Consider the following 9,076-nt stretch of genomic DNA (forward strand, 5'->3'; position numbering starts at 1 on the left):
GTGAGTGAGTGAGTGAGTGAGTGTGTGTGTGAGTGAGTGAGTGAGTGAGTGAGTGAGTGAGTGAGTGTGTGTGTGAGTGAGTGAGTGAGTGAGTGAGTGTGAGTGAGTGAGTGAGTGAGTGAGTGAGTGAGTGAGTGAGTGAGTGAGTGTGAGTGAGTGAGTGAGTGTGTGTGTGGTGTGTGAGTGAGTGAGTGAGTGAGTGAGTGAGTGAGTGAGTGAGTGAGTGAGTGAGTGAGTGTGAGTGAGTGAGTGAGTGTGTGTGTGTGTGAGTGAGTGAGTGAGTGAGTGAGTGAGTGACACACACACACAAACGTGGTGGGGCAGGACGCTGAGGCGTGTGCGGTGATGAATATTAATCTGCCATATTTATCAGTGTTATGGTGTCAGAGAAACTGGAAGCATCCCAATGTGCCGACCTCAGCCATAGACTGGTGTGTGTGTGTGAGAGCCTCAGCCTTAGACTGGTGTGTGTGTGAGAGCCTCAGCCGTAGACTGGTGTGTGTGTGAGAGCCTCAGCCATAGACTGGTGTGTGTGTGTGAGAGCCTCAGCCTTAGACTGGTGTGTGTGTGAGAGCCTCAGCCGTAGACTGGTGTGTGAGAACCTCAGCCGTAGACTGGTGTGTGTGTGAGAGCCTCAGCCGTAGACTGGTGTGTGTGTGAGAGCCTCAGCCGTAGACTGGTGTGTGTGTGTGAGCCTCAGCCGTAGACTGGTGTGTGTGTGAGAGCCTCAGCCATAGACTGGTGTGTGTGTGTGAGCCTCAGCCTTAGACTGGTGTGTGTGAGAGCCTCAGCCGTAGACTGGTGTGTGTGTGAGAGCCTCAGCCGTAGACTGGTGTGTGTGTGAGAGCCTCAGCCGTAGACTGGTGTGTGTGTGTGAGCCTCAGCCGTAGACTGGTGTGTGTGTGAGAGCCTCAGCCGTAGACTGGTGTGTGTGAGAGCCTCAGCCATAGACTGGTGTGTGTGTGAGAGCCTCAGCCATAGACTGGTGTGTGTGTGAGAGCCTCAGCCATAGACTGGTGTGTGTGTGAGAGCCTCAGCCGTAGACTGGTGTGTGTGTGAGAGCCTCAGCCGTAGACTGGTGTGTGTGTGAGAGCCTCAGCCATAGACTGGTGTGTGTGTGAGAGCCTCAGCCATAGACTGGTGTGTGTGTGAGAGCCTCAGCCATAGACTGGTGTGTGTGTGAGAGCCTCAGCCGTAGACTGGTGTGTGTGTGTGAGCCTCAGCCGTAGACTGGTGTGTGTGTGAGAGCCTCAGCCGTAGACTGGTGTGTGTGTGAGAGCCTCAGCCGTAGACTGGTGTGTGTGTGTGAGCCTCAGCCGTAGACTGGTGTGTGTGTGAGAACCTCAGCCGTAGACTGGTGTGTGTGTGAGAGCCTCAGCCGTAGACTGGTGTGTGTGAGAGCCTCAGCCATAGACTGGTGTGTGTGTGAGAGCCTCAGCCGTAGACTGGTGTGTGTGTGTGAGAGCCTCAGCCATAGACTGGTGTGTGTGTGAGAGCCTCAGCCGTAGACTGGTGTGTGTGTGAGAGCCTCAGCCATAGACTGGTGTGTGTGTGAGAGCCTCAGCCATAGACTGGTGTGTGTGTGAGAGCCTCAGCCGTAGACTGGTGTGTGTGTGTGAGCCTCAGCCGTAGACTGGTGTGTGTGTGAGAGCCTCAGCCGTAGACTGGTGTGTGTGTGAGAGCCTCAGCCGTAGACTGGTGTGTGTGTGTGAGCCTCAGCCGTAGACTGGTGTGTGTGTGAGAACCTCAGCCGTAGACTGGTGTGTGTGTGTGAGCCTCAGCCGTAGACTGGTGTGTGTGTGAGAGCCTCAGCCGTAGACTGGTGTGTGTGAGAGCCTCAGCCGTAGACTGGTGTGTGTGAGAGCCTCAGCCGTAGACTGGTGTGTGTGTGTGAGCCTCAGCCGTAGACTGGTGTGTGTGTGAGAGCCTCAGCCATAGACTGGTGTGTGTGTGTGAGCCTCAGCCGTAGACTGGTGTGTGTGTGAGAGCCTCAGCCGTAGACTGGTGTGTGTGTGTGAGCCTCAGCCGTAGACTGGTGTGTGTGTGAGAGCCTCAGCCGTAGACTGGTGTGTGTGAGAGCCTCAGCCGTAGACTGGTGTGTGTGTGAGAGCCTCAGCCGTAGACTGGTGTGTGTGTGAGAGCCTCAGCCATAGACTGGTGTGTGTGTGAGAGCCTCAGCCGTAGACTGGTGTGTGTGTGAGAGCCTCAGCCGTAGACTGGTGTGTGTGTGAGAGCCTCAGCCGTAGACTGGTGTGTGTGTGAGAGCCTCAGCCATAGACTGGTGTGTGTGTGAGAGCCTCAGCCGTAGACTGGTGTGTGTGTGAGAACCTCAGCCGTAGACTGGTGTGTGTGTGAGAGCCTCAGCCGTAGACTGGTGTGTGTGTGAGCCGGCGCTCCAGCTTCTGGATCTCCACAGTTAGGACTCGTTCCTGCAGCTGTGAGTTTATATCAGAATACGTCTGAGTTCGGTTCTGAATTGTTTTATTCTGTGTCTGAAACTCACAGGGATGCAGCTGAAGAGATTCACCAAAGATCTGTATTTGTATTATTATTGTACTATTATTAATTATTATGATGATGTTCTGATTCGCAAACGCTGTGCGTTTGTTAGATTGAAGTATACAATCCAGTGTTATAATTCTTTATAATAGATATATAACTTATGCATTTAAACACTACGAGTTGATCTCAGCCAGCCAATCACAGACGTGGAGAAACGGACCAAAACAGTCTGAACGATTCTCTGTATTATCAGTTGTTTACAGTGAACACACACACACACACACACACACACACACACTCACTCACTCACTCACTCACTCAATCACACACACACACACACACACACACACACACACTCACACTCACACATGACGCTGGACTGGCACAGCACATGGGCTCTGAGGATGCCCTGATGCTCTGAGATTGTACACAAAGGGTCCTCATATACTTGGAGAAGTTTATATTGTTTTCTACTAAATCATTTTAATAAACTATTTTCAACAACATTGTTCTTCTGGTTTGAGTAAAGAAACACACATTACCTGCAGATCCTCTCTTACACACAGACCAGCAACTGTTGCCCTCCAAAAAACACACACACTCTCACTCACACACACTCTCTGTCACACACACACACACACACACACACACACACACTCACACACACACACACACACACTCTCTCTCTCTCTCTCTCTCACACACACACACACACACTCTCTCTCTCTCTCTCTCACACACACACACACACACACACACACTCTCTCTCTCTCTCTCTCACACACACACACTCTCTCTCTCTCTCTCACACACACACACACACTCTCTCTCTCTCTCTCTCTCTCTCTCTCTCTCTCTCTCTCTCTCTCTCTCTCTCTCACACACACACACACACACACACACACACACAGGTCGTCTGAGCGTCTCTGTTGCCACAACACTCTTGAACTCTACAATAATTTGAAGAATGAGTTTCCCCCTGAGACGGGAGATTTATGCATTTAATTTCTGGAAAAATTTCTCCCGTGACGCAAGTTGACGATATTTGCTTCATCTTTGGAGTGTTTGGCCAGAGGCTGAAGACTCCAGCCAGCAGAGGGAGCCGTTTCATCATGATTAACACTCACACACACTCACATGGGGGAATCAGGGGGATGGAGATCACACTCAGCTCAGGCACTCATGTAAACTGATGCTGAGCAGTGTAAGTGTTTGAACTTCTCAAATTAATTCCTATGAAAGTAACGGCCGTTTCACACCGCAAGCGTGAGCAGCGCGTATTTTTTTCGGCGCTTTCAAAGGCATGAACTGAAACGCTCCAGACTGAACACGCGTGTGAGTGTATGCCGCGTGTGTGTGTACCTCCGCTCTCATCACTCATCAGCTTATGATGTTAGTGTAATCTGACTCCTGCAGTTAGTGCTGAGAGACTCACGCGGCGACTCCATCGTTATATTGAACACACACGTTCAGTGTTTAGTTGTAGTGATGTCCGGTTCGCGAACGAATCGTTCTTTTTAACCGGATCTTTATAGTGAACCGGTCGAACCAGTTCACCAAATCGAACTGAATCGTTCTAAACGGTTCGCGTCTCAAATCAGGGCTGATCCCACAAGTTACTGTAGTTATTAACTTTCTGACATGAGTGACAGTCTCTCAAACTAGAAATAAAACTAATATCTTGAAGTAGATGCTGTAACTCCAATCGTTAGCTGAACTGAGACATGTTTTGCTGAGAGATCTGATGAACTGATACTGATACTGAGCAGCTGATACTGAGCATGTGCGTGGAACCGAACGTAGCGGTTCTCGGATCAGCAGTACAGAACCGAAAACCGTTTCTGTCGGACACGTTCGATACTGAGAACCGATTAGCCGATGAGCTGCGCATGCGTGTTATTTGTTCAGAGGAACGAAATACAGGTTAAGTGTATAAAACTAATCACGTTTGGAAACATCATAGCAAAGCTGTCTCATCACTGTATTATTTTAAAGTTTAGAAACAATGGATTGTAAAACGGTCAAATTAAACATTTATTTGTTTTATCAATAATGCATGATATTTTCAGGATCAGCTTTTATCTTATTTAATTTCTAAGTCGATACACATTTTAAAATGTAATCAAAACAGTAGGTTTGATATAGACTATTCAGCTTGCAGCAGTTCGCAGCTCAGCACACACACACACACACACACACACACACACACACACATACACACACACTCTGATACAGCGATTCTCGAGTCAGATCGACCGGGTTGCAACGGATCATCAGTACAGAATCGAGAACCGTTTCTATCGGACACGTTCGATCTTTCGGACATGTTCGATTCCGAGGACCGGTGAGCGGAGAGACTGAGCATGCGTGAGAGCGTCGTAACCGAACTGTTTCTCTCGGACTGGGACAGCTGCTGATAATACATGAGCACGGGTGAACACTGAGGATTTGTGTAAGTATTATGTCAATGTAAGTTTATTTAATCCGTGTAAAACATCAGTGTTTGCACGACAATGACCATGACAGTCTCTCAAACTAGAAATAAAACTAATATCTTGAAGTAGATGTTGTAACAATCGATTCAGTTCGATTTGGTGTATTGAGTGCTGTTGCAAAACATAAATGAAAAAATGTTTTCAAGATGATGATGCCAATAATAATTATTACTACACTAAGTTTTGATTACACATACTTTATATGGATGTGTTTGAATGTATTTTCATCCGCCGGGATGATAGAAATTACGTAAATACGGTGATCCGGTTCTTTTAACCAGATCATTGAAACAAACTGTCTGAAAGAACCGGCTCACGGAAAAGAACCAAACTTCCCATCACTAGTGTCTGTTCTCTAACTCAGTCACTGTAATCCAGTAGCCGTGGCTGTGGGTGTGGCCTCACAGGGCAGTGAAGCATTCTGGGAATTGTAGTCTTTCATCCCCATGAGACAAAAATACATTTTCTGTCTTTTCTCAGTCTAGAAGACACCAAATTCAAAAATAATTTCACATTTCTACTGCATTGATGACCCAGTTTAAACACAGATTCATCTTCCCAGCGCTGAAGGAGCCCTTTAATCAACCCAGAAAAGGAAAGTATAAATTGTGGAGAGATAAGGTGGTGAGTGTGTGTTTGTGAAGCTGGATGATATTCTGATTAAATAAAACATTATTACAATACAGTAAAGTATAATTTTGATAAATCATTCCCAATGAGAGCATGAGGATGAATGAGATCTACTTCCAAACAATCAATCAATCGATCATCTTTATTGATATCGCTCTTCTCCAGCGCCGATTGTGTTAAAGCAGCTTCAGTGTTAAACAGGACAATACTGCAGCAGAATATTGTTCCTTATAATAAAATATTTCTTCCAGAGAGATTGCGGATGTTGAGTCCATTCCCGTGGGCTGTGGAGCGAGTGCCGGTCCTTCTCCAGAAGCTGAAGATGCCTTCACAGTGTTGGGTTCATGTGTCATGCCTTAAAGGGATACTCCACCGCTTTCTCATATTAACTGTTATTCCCTTAACTAAGCCGAGTTAACACACACCTCTCGTCTCAGTGTGTGCTCTTAATCTCTCGGACGCGCGGTGATGATCTGATAGCATTAGCTTAGCCCACTAAGCCCAGTTCATTCACTACTATGGGACCAAACAGAGATCAAGACAGAAGCCACCAAACTCCTCCACGTGTTCCTCTATTTAAATTATTATAGTTTAATCATGATTAGACCGAGCTAATGTAAATCAGCTACATGTTGTTTTCATTAAACAAAGACGTTCGTTGTTTAGCAGTTTAAAGAGAGAGTGTGTGTCAACTCGGCTTAGTGAAGGGAATAACAGTTTGATATGAGAAAGCGGTGGAGTATCCCTTTAAGGTTTTCATGTTCACTGTCATGTTTTGTCACTTCCTGGTTTGGTCATGTGACCCCATGCCCTCATGTGTTCCTGTGTTGTCATTGGTTAATGTGTTGATGATTGTTCACAGGTGTGTCTTGTCTTGTCGTTAGCCCTTGTGTATTGACGTTTGCCATAAGGCTTGTTTGAGATGAGCAAAATCTGCGCAGAACCGATCACCGGTGATCAGCGCGAGATGCATGCCGGTTAGAAATGTGTCCGAGGGCGGTCCGCCTTGCTCTGATGTCATGCTGACGTATGTCAAAAATCTCTCGCGATGGCGAGGCGGATGTGTCGGATTCTGCAGTCGAGCGCAGTTGCTCTTCACCGACTGCGCTGACCAAAAGCACGATGGGAAACGACTTGCTGACGACACAGCTTAATGCTTATTGGCTTAAACAACCGTGATGTATTTTTCTTTTTTTAAATGTTTGATTTTAAAACTCTGATATCATGTTTTAATGTGTATAAATTATGTGTGAATATTCCCAAACTCTCGGACAGTGCGATCTCTCTGTTGGTTGTGATTGTTGTCATATTTATAAAAAATATATAAAAACATGTATGTAATTAAAGTAAAAATTGTTGATAAACAGGTCTTTCGAATGGAAATAAATAACAAAAACTTTGGGTGTCTTGTTCATAATATTTATTTTCATATAAAAGCAACAGAACTTAAATTACACCCAGTTTATCAGCAACAGAGCGCACGAGTGTGAATCCCGCGATATCCGCAACTGATCTCGCAGGTGTCTGATCCACTACGAGAGGAGAGAACTGTCCGGCTTGCCTGAACTTTTTTCACTCCTCCCCTCACTGCAGCTGCCTAGTCTCGCCTTTTTTTCAGGCGAGGCAAGGCGCATCTCAAACAAGCCTATTGTCTTGCTCTGATGTTGAATGGTGAGTGTTTGAGCTTAAAGCCTAGTTCAGACTGCACGATTTTCAAACTCGTCGGGTCTCTGCTCTATTCACACTGCATGACTATCTGGGGTATCATTCAGTCACTGCTGTGTTCACACTGCACGATGGTTTGACGACAGAGGAGTTCACACTGCATGACTGAACAAGAGGAAGAATCGCCGACAACTCTCTCTCTCTCCGGTGTGCAAACCACGTTTCCCAAACACACGTGCGATGTGACAAGTAAACAACGCGAGATCACACGTGCGTCAGACCGGAGTTCTCGCGCGAGACTTGGAATTGTTATTAAAAATGATAAACTGCACAAAGTTTGCTTCAAATTGTATGTGCGCTGATTTGTGGAGAAAAAGAAAAAAGATTATGGCGGAAGAAATTGTTGGAGAGACAGAGGGAGTCAGGATTGTGTTCTGCAAAGACAGTTTGAGGTAAATAAATAATGTTGTAGTAGTGCTGCTGTGGCTGGATGTGCAAATGTTTGGCCTTTGTTTCTGTTTGATAGAATTGTAAATATATCTATTAAAATACTGATATTCTGCTCTATAACTCCTCCCTGAACCTCCTGCTGCCCTGTATCTCACTCTCTCATTGGCTGTCGGTCATCGCCGATGTAATTTTCAGTCAGAGCGCTGTTCACACAGCAGGAGTTTGAATCGCCGACAGCTCCAGATATTTAGCATGCCAAATATCTCACCGGCGTCGGCGACTCGTCGGCGATTCTCTCTGATCGCGTCTTTGATCATTCACACTGCGTGACATGTCACTCGCGTGCACGAGCACCGATTTGCCTGTGATCTCGGGCATTTGTCGGCGATTTCACAAAACCTGTCGGCGACTCAAAATCGGGGCAAAAATCGGGCAGTGTGAACTAGGCTTAAGCGGTCAGTCTACGTTTAGATTCGTGTCATGATTCGTGTCTAGCACAGCCTTTTCTTTATGTTTGGATTTGAGTTTGACAAATAAAACGGCACTTTTGCTTCATCAAAACCTCCAGTGGACATTACATTACTAGATCAGTAAAACGACAGGAGATATTTGTTCTTGTTTTCCTAAAAATAAAATCTAAATGAAGAGAGTTTTTGCTTAAAACAGGCAAAATGATCTGCCAATGGGGTGAGAAAAATAATCTGATTTCTGTTTGGGACGGAAAAGAGATTTCAATCAGAAATCAGATTATTTTTCTCACCCCATTGGCAGATCATTTTGCCTGTTTTAAGCAAAAACTCACTTCATTTTGATTTTATTTTTAGGAAAACAAGACACGAATACTAAATAAGAAGAGCATGTTCTGCAGTGTGTAAGTGTTGAAGGTAAATTATATTCTACATAAGAGACAAACATTATTTAATGTGATTATTTTTCACCCCATTGCCTGTTTTTGTCAAAACCTTGATATTTCCCTCAGAAAACAAGCACAAATATCGTTTTATGTTGTTTTACTGATCTAGTAAGTGCATCTTAAATTAAGAATATTTAGCATTTTTTGCAGTGCAGTTCATTCCCGTCTGTTTTCCTCCTCTTGCAGTTTTTTCTAAAACAATTCCTGAAGTTCTGGATTAATGAGTAAATCGAGATGAGATCTTCTTCAGAAAGATTCACAATGCTCCAGTTCATCAATCAATCAATCATCTTTATTTATATCGCTCATCTCCAACGCCGACTGTGTCAGAGCAGCTGGAGAGGAGACCGAGTGATGAAGCCAATCAGGAGAGGGGGAAGAGAGACAATGTTGGCAGATCAGGATTATAGTTTATAGAATT

The sequence above is a fragment of the Pseudorasbora parva genome, chromosome 23 (genome assembly GCF_024679245.1).
Source record: "Pseudorasbora parva isolate DD20220531a chromosome 23, ASM2467924v1, whole genome shotgun sequence".
NCBI classification, from domain to species: domain Eukaryota; kingdom Metazoa; phylum Chordata; class Actinopteri; order Cypriniformes; family Gobionidae; genus Pseudorasbora; species Pseudorasbora parva.